Source organism: Musa acuminata, chromosome BXJ1-8 (assembly GCF_036884655.1).
Source record: "Musa acuminata AAA Group cultivar baxijiao chromosome BXJ1-8, Cavendish_Baxijiao_AAA, whole genome shotgun sequence".
Taxonomy (NCBI): domain Eukaryota; kingdom Viridiplantae; phylum Streptophyta; class Magnoliopsida; order Zingiberales; family Musaceae; genus Musa; species Musa acuminata.
The window spans coordinates 32,127,156-32,141,936 of record NC_088334.1 but is presented as its reverse complement, the minus strand read 5'-3'; the positions used below and the strand labels follow the sequence as shown (position 1 = coordinate 32,141,936).

General features: G+C 45.5%; 11 non-coding genes and 2 pseudogenes across 11 annotated transcripts; all 13 read left to right on the top strand.

Annotated features, from left to right (window-relative positions):
• Positions 1–9,368: 9,368 nt before the first annotated feature.
• On the top strand, positions 9,369–9,487 carry LOC135590787 (5S ribosomal RNA). Its single transcript, XR_010478193.1, has one exon. It is a non-coding gene; the product is annotated as a 5S ribosomal RNA (ribosomal RNA).
• A 223-nt stretch (positions 9,488–9,710) lies between these two features.
• On the top strand, positions 9,711–9,829 carry LOC135591634 (5S ribosomal RNA; annotated as a pseudogene).
• A 313-nt stretch (positions 9,830–10,142) lies between these two features.
• Positions 10,143–10,261, top strand: LOC135592064 (5S ribosomal RNA). Its single transcript, XR_010478829.1, has one exon. It is a non-coding gene; the product is annotated as a 5S ribosomal RNA (ribosomal RNA).
• Positions 10,262–10,573: 312 nt separating this feature from the next.
• LOC135590412 (5S ribosomal RNA) lies at positions 10,574–10,692 on the top strand. Its single transcript, XR_010477820.1, has one exon. It is a non-coding gene; the product is annotated as a 5S ribosomal RNA (ribosomal RNA).
• A 313-nt stretch (positions 10,693–11,005) lies between these two features.
• On the top strand, positions 11,006–11,124 carry LOC135590205 (5S ribosomal RNA). Its single transcript, XR_010477612.1, has one exon. It is a non-coding gene; the product is annotated as a 5S ribosomal RNA (ribosomal RNA).
• Positions 11,125–11,437: 313 nt separating this feature from the next.
• Positions 11,438–11,556, top strand: LOC135590158 (5S ribosomal RNA). Its single transcript, XR_010477565.1, has one exon. It is a non-coding gene; the product is annotated as a 5S ribosomal RNA (ribosomal RNA).
• Positions 11,557–11,869: 313 nt separating this feature from the next.
• Positions 11,870–11,988, top strand: LOC135590211 (5S ribosomal RNA). Its single transcript, XR_010477617.1, has one exon. It is a non-coding gene; the product is annotated as a 5S ribosomal RNA (ribosomal RNA).
• Positions 11,989–12,301: 313 nt separating this feature from the next.
• LOC135591628 (5S ribosomal RNA) lies at positions 12,302–12,412 on the top strand (annotated as a pseudogene).
• A 313-nt stretch (positions 12,413–12,725) lies between these two features.
• LOC135589683 (5S ribosomal RNA) lies at positions 12,726–12,844 on the top strand. The gene has a single exon (XR_010477089.1). It is a non-coding gene; the product is annotated as a 5S ribosomal RNA (ribosomal RNA).
• Positions 12,845–13,156: 312 nt separating this feature from the next.
• Positions 13,157–13,275, top strand: LOC135590596 (5S ribosomal RNA). Its single transcript, XR_010478002.1, has one exon. It is a non-coding gene; the product is annotated as a 5S ribosomal RNA (ribosomal RNA).
• Positions 13,276–13,588: 313 nt separating this feature from the next.
• LOC135589776 (5S ribosomal RNA) lies at positions 13,589–13,707 on the top strand. The gene has a single exon (XR_010477183.1). It is a non-coding gene; the product is annotated as a 5S ribosomal RNA (ribosomal RNA).
• Positions 13,708–14,020: 313 nt separating this feature from the next.
• On the top strand, positions 14,021–14,139 carry LOC135590854 (5S ribosomal RNA). The gene has a single exon (XR_010478259.1). It is a non-coding gene; the product is annotated as a 5S ribosomal RNA (ribosomal RNA).
• A 313-nt stretch (positions 14,140–14,452) lies between these two features.
• On the top strand, positions 14,453–14,571 carry LOC135590258 (5S ribosomal RNA). Its single transcript, XR_010477665.1, has one exon. It is a non-coding gene; the product is annotated as a 5S ribosomal RNA (ribosomal RNA).
• Positions 14,572–14,781: the final 210 nt, after the last annotated feature.

Sequence of the window (14,781 nt, the reverse complement as noted above, 5' to 3'; positions counted from 1 at the left end):
AGCTATTTAGGAGGTTTGCAGTAAAGATAAAATGCTCAAAGTAAATGCAAACCGAGATTTAGAGTGGTTCGGTCAATCTTGACCTACTCCACTTTTGGCTTCCTCCACCGACGAGGTCACCGACGTCAACTAGAGGCCTTCCTTCAATAGGCGAAGGCCAACCACCCTTTTACAGTTTCACTCCTTTTGACGGGCTTAGGAGACAACCCTTACAGAATTTTCTCTCCTCTCTTTACAACTCAGAACTTGGAAGAATAGAGGGAGGAGAACTTTTGGCCTTTACAACAATTTTGAGCTCTAAGAATCACAGAAAAGGATCAAGATTTCGATGTATGTCTGTGCCCTTTCAGTGCTGAATGGGTGGGGTATTTATAGGCCCCAACCCAGTTCAAATTTGGAGCTCAAAACTGTCAATTCCCGGAATTCCGGGATCAGGCGGTTGCACCTCCTGACTGGAGCGGTTGCACCGCCTTGCAGAGCTCGAAGACTGAGCCTCTAGGCGGTGCCACCTCCTATCAAGGGCGGTTGCACCTCTTGCCAGAGCTCGAAGACTGAGCTCAGGCGATTGCACCTCCTAACTGGGGCGGTTGCACCGCTCAGCCAGAGCTTGGAGACCGAGCCCAGGCGGTGCCACCTCTGTCAAGGGCGGTTGCACCGCCTAGTCTCGCTTGGAGACTGAGCCCAGGCGGTGCCACCTCCTGGCTGGGGCGATTGCATCGCCTAGTCTCCTTGGGAGACTTAGCCCAGGTGGTGCTACCTCCTGGCTTGGGCGGTTACACCTCCCACAGCAATCAGGGTCCGAATGGGCAGATCTATTCGGCCTAATTTGGGTTTTTCAGGGGCCCAATTGCCCCAAGATTAAGCTAATGGGATCACCTCCCATTTCCAACTTAATCATTGTGCTAACTACGATAAATCCTAAGACAATTTCTGCAGCTTGCTCCGGTGCGTCAATCGCTTCTTTCGGCGTGTTTCCGACGAACTTCCGTCGATCATCCGATGAACCCTCGGTGATGCTCCTACGGACTTCAGGCAAACTCATGGACTTGCGACGATCCACTTGGCGAGTTTCGATGAGCTTCTTTGGCAAGCTAATGGACTTCTCGGATTTGTTCCCGCAGAACCTCCAACGACCGTCCGAACTTCCGTCGAACTCTCGAACTCCCAACGTGATCATTATCTTGATTCCGGCGTAACTCCTGCTGCATGTCTTACTTCCATCGTAGTTAATCCTGCACATGTAAAACAAAACTTCGATCGAGACAATTAATCCTAAGCAATTAACCAAGTTGTCCGGCATGTCATTGGTCCCTCGACGCTTCGTCCGATTCTTCGGCGCATCGTCCTTTCCTGCAGCCTATTGCCCAATCGGCTAGTTGACTCCGCAACTCCGATATCCTTGGCACAATACCCGCTCTTCTTGGCCCGATGCCCGAGTCCACAGCCCGAAGCCTTTTGTCGATACGTCGACCGATCCACCGGCCCGACGTCCAATCTTCTGACATGTTCCTCCGGCACAACATGATTTTCCTGCTTTAATTGTCTCATACTGATCAAAGCATCCTACATCACTCAAAACGCAGATCAAATCATAAACATATATCAAGTAGTTTCATCATTAAAATACAAGATTCAACATTGTTGTTCCGCGTGTGCTTCCGATATATGCTATTCATTATTCATACTGCCCTTTTGTACTCTGGCATTGTGGGATAATGTGAACCTTTGCCAGAAATGGTAAAGGTAGTTATGCATAGAGCCTGCGATGCTTTGCCGGCCCCCTCAGACTTCACCTAGATGTGGGTGGATGGAGCTCCCAGACGTGGGAGACTTCTGTCTGGTGGTCATTCAGAAATGGATGAATCACATTCTGTCTGTGGTCCCACTACACCTTCTGTATGTTTGATATGATATCCAGAGCTTTGGTTTTGTGTTTCTGTACATGCTTTGGATAAGAATGATATGAATGCAACGTCAAAGACGACGTTTGAGCTTCTGTTTGGTATTTGTTATTGATATACTCTGAAATGTTCCATACGTCGTTGATATGCTTCGGAACATTTCATACGCCACTAATAAGCTCCGACACATTTCATTTGTTATTTATATGCTCCGAAATGTTTCATTCATCGTTGATATGCTTCGAAATGTTCCATACGCCGTTGATATGCTCCGGAACATTTCATACGCCATTGATAAGCTCCAAAATGTTTCATTCATTGTTGATATGCTTCGAAATGTTCCATACGCTGTTGATATGCTCCGGAACATTTCATACGCCATTGATAAGCTATGAAATGTTTCATTCATTGTTGATATGCTTCGAAATGTTCCATACGCCGTTGATATGCTCCGGAACATTTCATATGCCATTGATAAGCTCCGAAATGTTTCATTTATTATTGATATTCTCCAAAACGTTTCGTTCGTTGGTGATATGCTCCAATTACTCTATGCCCCATCTGTTATGAACCGAATATGTATGATTGAAATGACAATTGTGATTCTGCACCTAATGATATTACGTCTATGAATTCTTATATTCTGCCTTGCATTTTGAAACTATCTCTTTGGAAATTGTCCTCTTTTGACATGGATATGTTAGTCACTTGCTGACCTTTATATGCTCACCCCGTTGTTGTATAAATTTTTCAGGATAGCTTGTCGCTTGCTTAAATGTTAAGATTGGGCTGAGGTAGTGGAAAGCTAAAAGATTTTGGGCAGATCTTTATTAGTATATATGTTTTTGTTGTATAAGCACACGCTGCATCTAATGAAATGTTGACGATGAATCTAAACTTATGGATTTTGTAAAAGTTTAAAGGACCTCTCATGTTTAAGATTCTGGAATGTTAAGTTTAATTTGTGTAACGATATGAACTTATGGTAAACGTTGGTTTTATGATTGTACAAACTCCCACACTTGTGAATTTATGTTGTGGTTATTATTTTGGTGAATTGGGTTCAGATTTTATGAATCATCGAGCGATGTGTTGTATATTTATGAACTGCACAGGGTTTATAAATTTATAGATTATAGAGGTGAAATTTTGTTCTGAATGTTTTCTTAGTGACCTCAAATGTTAGTTTGGATCCTGGATTGATTTGTTTTCTTAAATTTTAATATTATCGATATTTTGAGGGGTGTGACAGAGGTGGTATTAGAGCATGGTTTGAGGATCACTGAAATATTTAATATGTTGACGTGCAAAATATATTGAGGTCTAGTGAACTATACTGATCGGTGAAAATTTTCTTTGATGTATTTTAAGAATCTAGGATGATGAGGACATTTGGTCCTCCTATTTCATTTGTTTCTGATTAATTAAGGTGGATGAAAGGGTTGATCGAGGATACTAAATCAGAGTAGCACAATGAAAGCATGGTGAACCTAATTTCATTGGTAATAGAAAAACGAATGATGCAAACAGAGAAGATATTTGATATACAAAATTGTTCTGATGATCAAAAGATTTCTTTTGCTACCTTATATTGGAAATAGAGACTGATCATTAATGGGAACAATGAAAAGAATTTTTGAAGATTTGTGGCAAGAATGATAAGGATAAGTTTACCAATAAAAATATGATTGGAAATGAATCAGAAAGGAATAACAAAAGGGTCAAGACATTTGGATTTGAAATGGGAAGTCACCACAAAAGACTCAATCATGTGTGAATTACAAGTTAAATTATGAAACAAATTTGTGTTTTCGGGTGACTGGAGTCTATTTTGCTTGTAGAAAGTTGGATCATAAAATAAAAGACTGCCCTTTGAACAAGAAGAAAGAGTCACTGCCTCATAAATCATCAGCCCATGTCAGAGTATATGCTATCACTGAATATGATTCTAAAACTTCTGAATTAGTAGTCGAAGGTATTATGCATGTTTATGAAAGTATGCAAATATTTGTTTGACCATGGGTCCTATCTACGATTTGATTCGTAATATTTAGCTTGTCACTTGGGCATTCAACTTAGACCACTACATTTGTGGTATATGTAAAATACAATCATTGGAGATTTTTTTATAACGAACTTGAATCTGGTCCTCTTGTCTGATTTTATTGGAGAACTTAAACTTTTTGCTGATTTAGTTCTCCTAAAGATTTGGAGTTTGATATTATACTTGGCATAGATTGGTTATCTTCTCATCACGCTAGTATTGATTGTTACAAAAAAATAATTACTTTCTGCATACCAGATCAGCCTATATTTTACTTTGAGGGCATTAGGCATGATTTGCCTCCTTGCTTGATATCAGCACTTCAAGCTTATCGCCTTATGCAGAAGGGTTGTTTCTGTTATATGGTGTGTGTAAAGGAGCATTCAAATCAGGAAACCCATCTAGATGAAATTTCAGTGGTCAAAGAGTTCCCTAATGTATTCCCAGATGACTTGCCTGGTTTACCTCTAGATAGAGAGGGTGAAATTGCTATTGATCTGGTCCCTAGTACAACCCCAATTAAGCCTCCCTACAAAATGGCACCACTCGAGCTAGAGGAATTAAAGAAGCAACTACAAGAATTATTAGATAAGGGTTTCATACGACCCAGCGTATCTCCATGGGGTGCTCCGGTACTATTAGTGAAGAAGAAGGATAGAACATTGAGGCTTTGTATTGATTATAGATAGTTGAATTAGGTGACTATAAAAAACAAGTATCCCATACCCAGAATTGATGATTTGTTTGATCAACTTCAAGGTGCACAAGTATTCTCTAAGATTGACCTGAGGTAAGGTTACTATCAGTTGAAGATCAAGGAGGAGGATATTCCAAAAACAGTTTTCAAAACTCGATATGGTCACTATGAATTCTTGGTGATGCCTTTTGGTTTGACTAATGCCTCTGCAGCTTTTATGGAACTAATGAATAGGATATTTCAACCACTCTTGGATGACTATGTAATTGTATTTATTAATGACATATTGGTGTATTCAAGGAGTAACCAGGAGCATGAGGAACACTTGAGAAATATATTGTCCATACTAAGAGAAAAGAAGTTGTATGCAAAGTTCAGCAAATGTGAATTACGGTTGAATGAAGTTGCTTTCTTAGGCCATGTGATTTCAGGGAAGGGTATATCTATTGATCCAAAGAAAATAGAAGCTGTAGTTGAATGGGAAGTACCAACAAATGTAACAGAAATTAGAAGCTTCTTAGGCATGGCAGGTTATTACAGGAGATTTGTGGAGGGATTTTCTCATATCGCTAAACCTCTCACCAAACTCACTAAAAAGAATGTGAAATTTGTATGGGGTGACGATTGTGAGCAAAGTTTTCAAGAGTTAAAAAGAAGATTGACTAGTGCTCCTATTCTCACTATTCCAAGTGGTAGTGAGGGATTTGTAGTTTATACTGATGCTTCAAGAAAGGGCCTCGGATGTGTTTTAATGCAGGAAGGGAGAGTGATTGCTTATGCTTCTAGACAATTAAAAGGTTCAGAATTGAATTATCCAACTCATGATTTGGAATTGGCAGCAATTGTTTTTGCTCTAAAGATTTGGAGACATTATTTGTATGGTCGGTAATTTGAAATTTTGACTGATCACAAGAGTTTGAAATATATTTTCACTCAGAAAGACTTAAACATGAGGCAGCGAAGATGGATAGAACTTCTAAAGGATTATGATTGTGCCATCCATTATCACCCGGGCAAAGCCAATGTGGTAACTGATGCTCTTAGTAGAAAATCTACATGTTTTATGGCTAGTCTGGTCGTGAAGCAATAAAAGTTATTAGAAGAAAATTTTGATTTGAATGCTATGAGGAAAGAGCAAGACTCAATGATATTGATGGCCTCCATTCAGGTGCAATCTGATCTTATTCAACAAATTAAGGAAGGACAATTACGAGATCCACGTTTAATCTACTTGAGGAATGAAGTAGAAAAGGAATTGAAGCTAAAATTTCAAGTTTCAAAGGATGGCCTATTGAGATTTAGGGATAGAGTATGTGTACCTAATGAACCAGATATCAAGAACCAAATCCTAAAGGAAAGTTAAGCCTAAGATTAGGTTGGTTCTGTTGCTTATAGGATTGCCTTACCACCATCGTTGTGCCATATTCATAATATATTTCATGTTTCGGTGATTAGAAAGTATATACCTGATCCTTCTCATATCATTAAGTATGAGCTGATGGAGATCAATAAAGATTTATCTTATGTGGAAGAGCCCACTCGGATTGTTGATAAGAAGGAATCGGGTCATCCCTCTGGTTCAAGTAAGTTGGAGACATCATTCTGGAGAGGAAACAACCAGGGAACTAGAGGAGGAAATGAAAAAGGTTTATCCCCATCTTTTCATCGATAGGGGTATGATAAATTTAGAGGACTAAAATTTTCTTTTAAGGAGGGGAGAGTGTAACATCCCTCATTTCTGAATTTTCGTATAAGTTTCTATTTGTAATGTAAGTATCTATTTAAAATTTGATAAAAGAGCAAAAGTATGAATCTAAGAACTTATTTATAAGATTTGGGGGATTTGTTCAAAAAAAAAATCTGAGGACCTATTTGTAAACCCTAAGGACCTAATCGTAAATATAATAATACAAGGACTAAACTGCAAAATACATAAAATTACAAATTCCACCGTTTAAGCCTCTCTGCCTTCGTTCATAAGGAACCAGAGGAGGCAGCTGCGTGGAAGAACAGGAGAAAGAAAGAAAGAAGAAGAGAAGAAAAAGGGGGAAGAAGAAGAAGAAAAAAAATTTGGGGCTTTGAGGTTTCTTGCTCAAATCTTCTCATTTAGGGCCATAATTCTCAAAGGCAAGTGTTCTAATCCCATCCTACAGAATTATTAGTCTTTGATCTTATATTTATTCTGAATTATTCGAAAGATTTCAGCCTAGAACCTGATATTTCTCTTGTCAGATACAAAAATCATGGATCTAAAATTTTTCGGTAAACTGACTCCTATACGTTTTTTTAGCCATAATTTTTAGCACAAAACGTGGATTTAGGCAGGAACTTGTTCATTTGAAAGTAGACTCTTATACCTTTCTTTTGACTCTGATTTTGAAAATTTTGGACACCGAATACTTACCCAAAAGTCTGTTTTCAAATGAGCTTATAGATGCTGCAAAACAGGGATCAAAATTTCTGACCTTTCGATGCTAAAATGCCTATAAGTCCCTGTTGGAAATTCTGATTTGTACCAAACTGATTTCATTTGAAACTAGACTTGTAAAACTTTCTTTTGATATATTGATTGAAAATTTTGGAATTCAAATGCCTACCCTATTATCTGTTGAATCCGACCCTATGAATTCTGCAAAACAGTGATTTTGTTTTTGACCTTGTGTTACCAAATCAAAGGTAACTCCTTGTTGAAAACCATGATTCGTACGAAACTTATTTCAATAGAAAATAGATTGATATATCTATAAACAATAGCCTTCTTGAGGGTATTGGAGCATAATTGATAATCTGAAATATTTGTTCAATGTGCCTCTTGAATCCCGACAGAAATCGAGCTTTGGTCGATTTCGCGTATTCTGTTTCATTCATTTGGAAATAGATTTCATTCAGTCCCCTTTGCTCAATTGAGGCTTATGTTAGTGCTTGAATTCTGGTTTGCTCTTGCCTATAAATTATTTACATTCTTGAAACATTTTTGTGTAACGTTTATGCTGCATCGCATTGACACATATAGGCACATGTATATCTCATTGTTCCGTATTTGCTTTCGATATGTGCCTATTCTAGTTTCATTCCTTTGGATATTGAATTTATTTAACCTTCTATTTGAATTTAGCTACATATGATTGCTTGGAATCCTAGTATACTCTTGCTTTCATTTCATTCCAAATCTGAATACATTTGTGAGAGATTGTTGCTTGCATCGTATTGACTCGTAAAGGCACATGTACGTTTTGTTGTTCCGCATGTGCTTCCGATATATGCCATTCATTGTTCATACTGCCCTTTTGTACTCTGGTGTTGTGGGATAATGTGAACCTTTACCAGAAATGGTAAAGGGAGTTATGCATAGAGCCTGCGATGCTTTGCCGGCCCCCTCTGACTTCACCTAGACGTGGGTGGATGGAGCTCCCAAACGTGGGAGACTTCTGTCTAGTGGTCATTCAGAAATGGATGAATCACATTCTGTTTGTGGTCCCACTACACCTTCTGTATGTTTGATATAATATCCAGAGCTTTGGTTATGTGTTTCTGTACATGCTTTGGATAAGAATGATATGAATGCAACGTCAAAGACGACGTTTGAGCTTCTGTTTGGTATTTGTTATTGATATACTCCGAAATGTTCCATACGCCGTTGATATGCTCCGGAATATTTCATATGCCACTGATAAGCTCTGACACATTTCATTTGTTATTTATATGCTCTGAAATGTTTCATTTATCGTTGATATGCTTCGAAATGTTCCATACGCCGTTGATATGCTCCGGAACATTTCATACGCCATTGATAAGCTTCGAAATGTTTCATTCATTGTTGATATGCTTCGAAATGTTCCATACGTCGTTGATATGCTCCGGAACATTTCATACGCCATTGATAAGCTCCAAAATGTTTCATTCATTGTTGATATGCTTCGAAATGTTCCATACGTCGTTGATATGCTCCAGAACATTTCATATGCCATTGATAAGCTCCGAAATGTTTCATTTATTATTGATATGCTCCAAAACGTTTCGTTCGTTGCTGATATGCTCCAATTACTCTATGCCCCATCTGTTATGAACCAAATATGTATGCTCCAATTGCTCACCCCGTTGTTGTATAAATTTTTCAGGATAGCTTGTCGCTTGCTTAAATGTTACGATTGGGCTGAGGCAGTGGAAAGCTAAAAGATTTTGGGCAGATCTTTATTAGTATATATGTTTTTGTTGTATAAGTACACGCTGCATCTAATGAAATGTTGACGATGAATCTAAACTTGTGGATTTTGTAAAAGTTTAAAGAACCTCTCATGTTTAAGATTCTGGAATGTTAAGTTTCATTTGTGTAACGATATGAACTTATGGTAAACGTTGGTTTTATGATTGTACAAACTCCCACACTTATGAATTTATGTTGTGGTTATTATTTTGGTGAATTGGGTTCAGATTTTATGAATCATCGAGCAATGTGTTGTATGTTTATGAACTGCACAGGGTTTATAAATTTATAGATTATAGAGGTGAAATTTTGATTTGAAAGTTTTCCTAGTGACATCAAATGTTAGTTTGGATCCTCGATTGATTTATTTTCTTGAATTTTAATATTATCGATATTTTGAGGGGCGTGACAGTGGGCATCGTTGAGATCGGACAATGGCGATTCCGAGATCGTTCGAGAGGTTTAGGGGCTCCATACGCCGTCCGCGACGTGCACAAAGGCGAGGGACGACGCAAATGAAACGAGTGCGATCATACCAGCACTAAAGCATCGAATCTCATCAGAACTCCGAAGTTAAGCAAGCTTGGGCGAGAATAGTACTAGGATGGGTGACCCCTTGGGAAGTCCTCGTGTTGCACTCCTTTCTGCGCCCCGAGTGACGAAAACCTCTCCCGTCGACCTCCGAGGCAATGCTTTAGGTTTCCGGAATGGGGTCGCAATAGCGATTTCAAGTTCTGCCATGTCCGGTACGCGGTGGGCATCGGAGAGATCCGACAATGGCGATACCGAGATCGTTCGAGAGGTTTAGGGGCTCCATACGCCGACCGCGACGTGCACAGAGGCAAGGGACGACGCAAACAAAACGAGTGCGATTATACCAACACTAAAGCATAATATCCCATCAAAACTCCGAAGTTAAGCGTGCTTGGGTGAGAGTAGTACTAGGATGGGTGACCCCCTGGGAAGTCCTCGTGTTGCACTCCTTTCTGCGCCCCGAGCGACCGAAACCTCTCCCGTCGACCTCCGAGGCGATGGTTTTGGGCCTCGGAATTTGCCATGACCGCTACGCAGTCAGCCTCGTGGGGTTCGGAGAGAGGTTTCCGGAATGGGGTCGCAATAGCGATTCCGAGTTCGTTCGAGAAAGTCGCGATGGTTTCGGCGCGCGCTTGCCATGTCCGGTACGCGGTGGGCATCGGAGAGATCTGACAACGGCGATTCCGAGATCGTTCGAGAGGTTTAGGGGCTCCATACGCCGTCCGCGACGTGCACAGAGGCGAGGGACGACGCAAACGAAACGAGTGCGATCATACCAGCACTAAAGCACCGGATCCCATCAGAACTCCGAAGTTAAGCGTGCTTGGGCGAGAGTAGTACTAGGATGGAAGACCCCCTAGGAAGTCCTCGTGTTGCACTCCTTTTTGCGCCCCGAGCGACCGAAACCTCTCCCGTCGACCTCCGAGGCGATGGTTATGGGCCTCGGAATTTGCCGTGACCGCTACGCAGTCAGCCTCGTGGGGCTCGGAGAGTGGTTCCGGAATGGGGTCGCAATAGCGATTCCGAGTTAGTTCGAGAAAGTCGCGATGGTTTCAGTGCGCGCTTGCCGTGTCCGGTACGCGGTGGGCATTGGAGAGATCCGACAACGGTGATTCCGAGATCGTTCGAGAGGTTTAGGGGCTCCATACGCCGTCCGCGACGTGCATAAAGGCGAGGGACGATGCAAACGAAACAAGTGCGATCATACCAGCACTAAAGCACCGGATCCCATCAGAACTCCGAAGTTGAGCGTGCTTGGGCGAGAGTAGTACTAGGATGGATGACCCCCAAGGAAGTCCTCGTGTTGCACTCCTTTTTGCGCCCCGAGCGACCGAAACCTCTCCCGTCGACCTCCGAGGCGATGGTTATGGGCCTCGGAATTTGTCGTGACCGCTACGCAGTCAGTCTCGTGGGGCTCGGAGAGAGGTTTCCGGAATGGGGTCGCAATAGCGATTCTAAGTTCGTTCGAGAAAGTCGCGATGGTTTCGGCGCGCGCTTGCCGTGTCCGGTACGCGGTGGGCATCGGAGAGATCCGACAACGGCGATTCCGAGATCGTTCGAGAGGTTTAGGGGCTCCATACGCCATCCGCGACGTGCACAAAGGCGAGGGATGACGCAAACGAAACGAGTGCGATCATACTACCACTAAAGCACCGGATCCCATCAGAACTCCGAAGTTAAGCGTGCTTGGGCGAGAGTAGTACTAGGATGGATGACCCCCTAGGAAGTCCTCGTGTTGCACTCCTTTTTGAGCCCCGAGCGACCGAAACCTCTCCCGTCAACCTCCGAGGCGATGGTTATGGGCATCGGAATTTGCCGTGACCGCTACGCAGTCAGTCTCGTGGGGCTCGGAGAGAGGTTTCCGGAATGGGGTCGCAATAGCGATTCCGAGTTCGTTCGAGAAAGTCGCGATGGTTTCGGCGCACGCTTGCCGTGTCCGGTACACGGTGGGCATCGGAGAGATCCGACAACGGTGATTCCGAGATCGTTCGAGAGGTTTAGGGGCTCCATACGCCGTCCGCGACGTGCACAAAGGCGAGGGACGACGCAAACGAAACAAGTGCGATCATACCAGCACTAAAGCACCGGATCCCATCAGAACTCCGAAGTTGAGCGTGCTTGGGCGAGAGTAGTACTAGGATGGATGACCCCCTAGGAAGTCCTCGTGTTGCACTCCTTTTTGCGCCCCGAGCGACCGAAACCTCTCCCGTCGACCTCCGAGGCGATGGTTATGGGCCTCGGAATTTGCCGTGACCGCTACGCAGTCAGTCTCGTGGGGCTCGGAGAGAGGTTTCCGGAATGGGGTCGCAATAGCGATTCCGAGTTCGTTCGAGAAAGTCGCGATGGTTTCGACGCGCGCTTGCCGTGTCCGGTACGCGGTGGGCATCGGAGAGATCCGACAACGGCGATTCCGAGATCGTTCGAGAGGTTTAGGGGCTCCATACGCCATCCGCGACGTGCACAAAGGCGAGGGACGACGCAAACGAAACGAGTGCGATCATACTAGCACTAAAGCACCGGATCCCATCAGAACTCCGAAGTTAAGCGTGCTTGGGCGAGAGTAGTACTAGGATGGATGAACCCCTAGGAAGTCCTCGTGTTGCACTCCTTTTTGAGCCCCGAGCGGCCGAAACCTCTCCCGTCAACCTCCGAGGCGATGGTTATGGGCATCGGAATTTGCCGTGACCGCTACGCAGTCAGTCTCGTGGGGCTCGGAGAGAGGTTTCCGGAATGGGGTCGCAATAGCGATTCCGAGTTCGTTCGAGAAAGTCGCGATGGTTTCGGCGCGCGCTTGCCGTGTCCGGTACGCGGTGGGCATCGAAGAGATCCGACAACGGTGATTCCGAGATCGTTCGAGAGGTTTAGGGGCTCCATACGCCGTCCGCGACGTGCACAAAGGCGAGGGACGACACAAACGAAAAGAGTGCGATCATACCAGCACCGGATCCCATCAGAACTCCAAAGTTAAGCGTGCTTGGGTGAGAGTAGTACTAGGATGGGTGACCCCCTGGGAAGTCCTCGTGTTGCACTCCTTTTTGAGCCCCGAGCGACCGAAACCTCTCCCGTCGACCTCCGAGGCGATGGTTTTGGGCCTCGGAATTTGCCATGACCGCTACGCAGTCAGCCTCGTGGGGCTCGGAGAGAGGTTTCCGGAATGGGGTAGCAATAGCGATTCCGAGTTCGTTCGAGAAAGTCGCGATTGTTTCGGCGCGCGCTTGCCGTGTCTGGTACGCGGTGGGCATCGGAGAGATCCGACAACGGCGATTCCGAGATCGTTCGAGAGGTTTAGGGGCTCCATACGCTGTCCGCGACGTGCACAGAGGCAAGGGACGACGCAAATGAAACGAGTGCGATCATACCAGCACTAAAGCACCGGATCCCATCAGAACTCCGAAGTTAAGCGTGCTTGGGCGAGAGTAGTACTAGGATGGATGACCCCCTGGGAAGTCCTCGTGTTGCACTCCTTTTTGCGCCCCGAGCGACAGAAACCTCTCCCGTCGACCTCCGAGGCGATGGTATGGGCCTCGGAATTTGCCGTGACCGCTACGCAGTCAGTCTCGTGGGGCTCGGAGAGAGGTTTCCGGAATGGGGTCGCAATAGCGATTCCGAGTTCGTTCGAGAAAGTCGCGATGGTTTTGGCGCGCGGTTGTTGTGTCCGGTACGCGGTGGGCATCGGAGAGATCCGACAACGGCGATTCCGAGATCGTTCGAGAGGTTTAGGGGCTCCATACGCCGTCCGCGATGTGCAGAAAAGCGAGGGACGACGCAAACGAAACGAGTGCGAACATACCAGCACTAAAGCACCGGATCCTATCAGAACTCCAAAGTTAAGCGTGCTTGGGCGAGAGTAGTACTAGGATGGGTGACCCCTTGGCAAGTCCTCGTGTTGCACTCCTTTTTGAGCCCCGAGCGACCGAAACCTCTCCCGTCAACCTCCGAGGCGATGGTTATGGGCCTCAGAATTTGCCGTGACCGCTACGCAGTCAGTCTCGTGGGGCTCGGAGAGAGGTTTCCGGAATGGGGTCGCAATAGCGATTCCGAGTTCGTTCGAGAAATTCGCGATGGTTTCGGCGCGAGCTTGCCGTGTCCGGTACGCGGTGGGCATCGGAGAGATCCGACAACGGCGAATCCGAGATCGTTCGAGAGGTTTAGGGGCTCCATACGCCATCCGCGACGTGCACATAGGCGAGGGACGACGCAAACGAAACGAGTGCGATCATACTAGCACTAAAGCACCGGATCCCATCAGAACTCCGAAGTTAAGCGTGCTTGGGCGAGAGTAGTACTAGGATGGATCACCCCCTAGGAAGTCCTCGTGTTGCACTCCTTTTTGAGCCCCGAGCGACCGAAACCTCTCTCGTCAACCTCCGAGGCGATGGTTATGGGAATCGGAATTTGCTGTGACCGCTACGCAGTCAGTCTCGTGGGGCTCGGAGAGAGGTTTCCGGAATGGGGTCGCAATAGCGATTCCGAGTTCGTTCGGGAAAGTCGAGATGGTTTCGGCGCGCGCTTGCCGTGTCCGGTACGCGGTGGGCATCGGAGAGATCCGACAACGGCGATTCCGAGATCGTTCGAGAGGTTTAGGGGCTCCATACGCCGTCCGCGACGTGCACAAAGGCGATGGACGACGCAAACGAAACGAGTGCGATCGTACCAGCACTAAAGCACTGGATCCCATCGGAACTCCGAAGTTAAGCATGCTTGGGCGAGAGTGGTACTAGGATGGATGACCCCCTAGGAAGTCCTCGTGTTGCGCTCCTTTTTGCGCCCCGAGCGACTGAAACCTCTCCCGTCGACCTCCGAGGCGATGGTTTTGGGCCTCGGAATTTGCCGTGACCGCTACGCAGTCAGCCTCGTGGGCTTCGGAGAGAGGTTTCCGGAATGGTGTCGCAATAGCGATTCCGAGTTCGTTCGAAAAAGTCGCGATGGTTTCGACGCGCGCTTGCCATGTCCGGTACGCGGTGGGCATCGGAGAGATCCGACAACGGCGATTCCGAGATCGTTCGAGAGGTTTAGGGGCTCCATACGCCTTCCGCGACGTGCACAAAGGCGAGGGACGACGCAAACGAAACGAGTGCGATCATACCAGCACTAAAGCACTGGATCCCATCAGAACTCCGAAGTTAAGCGTGCTTGGGCGAGAGTAGTATTAGGATGTATGACCCCCTGGGAAGTCCTCGTGTTGCACTCCTTTTTGCGCCTCGAGCGACCGAAACCTCTCCCGTCGATCTCCGAGGCGATGGTTATGGGCCTCGGAATTTGCCGTGACCACTACGCAGTCAGTCTCGTGGGGCTCGGAGAGAGGTTTCCGGAATGGGGTCGCAATAGCGATTCTGAGTTCATTCGAGAAAGTCGCGATGGTTTCGGCGCGCGCTTGCCGTGTCCGGTACGCGGTGGGCAT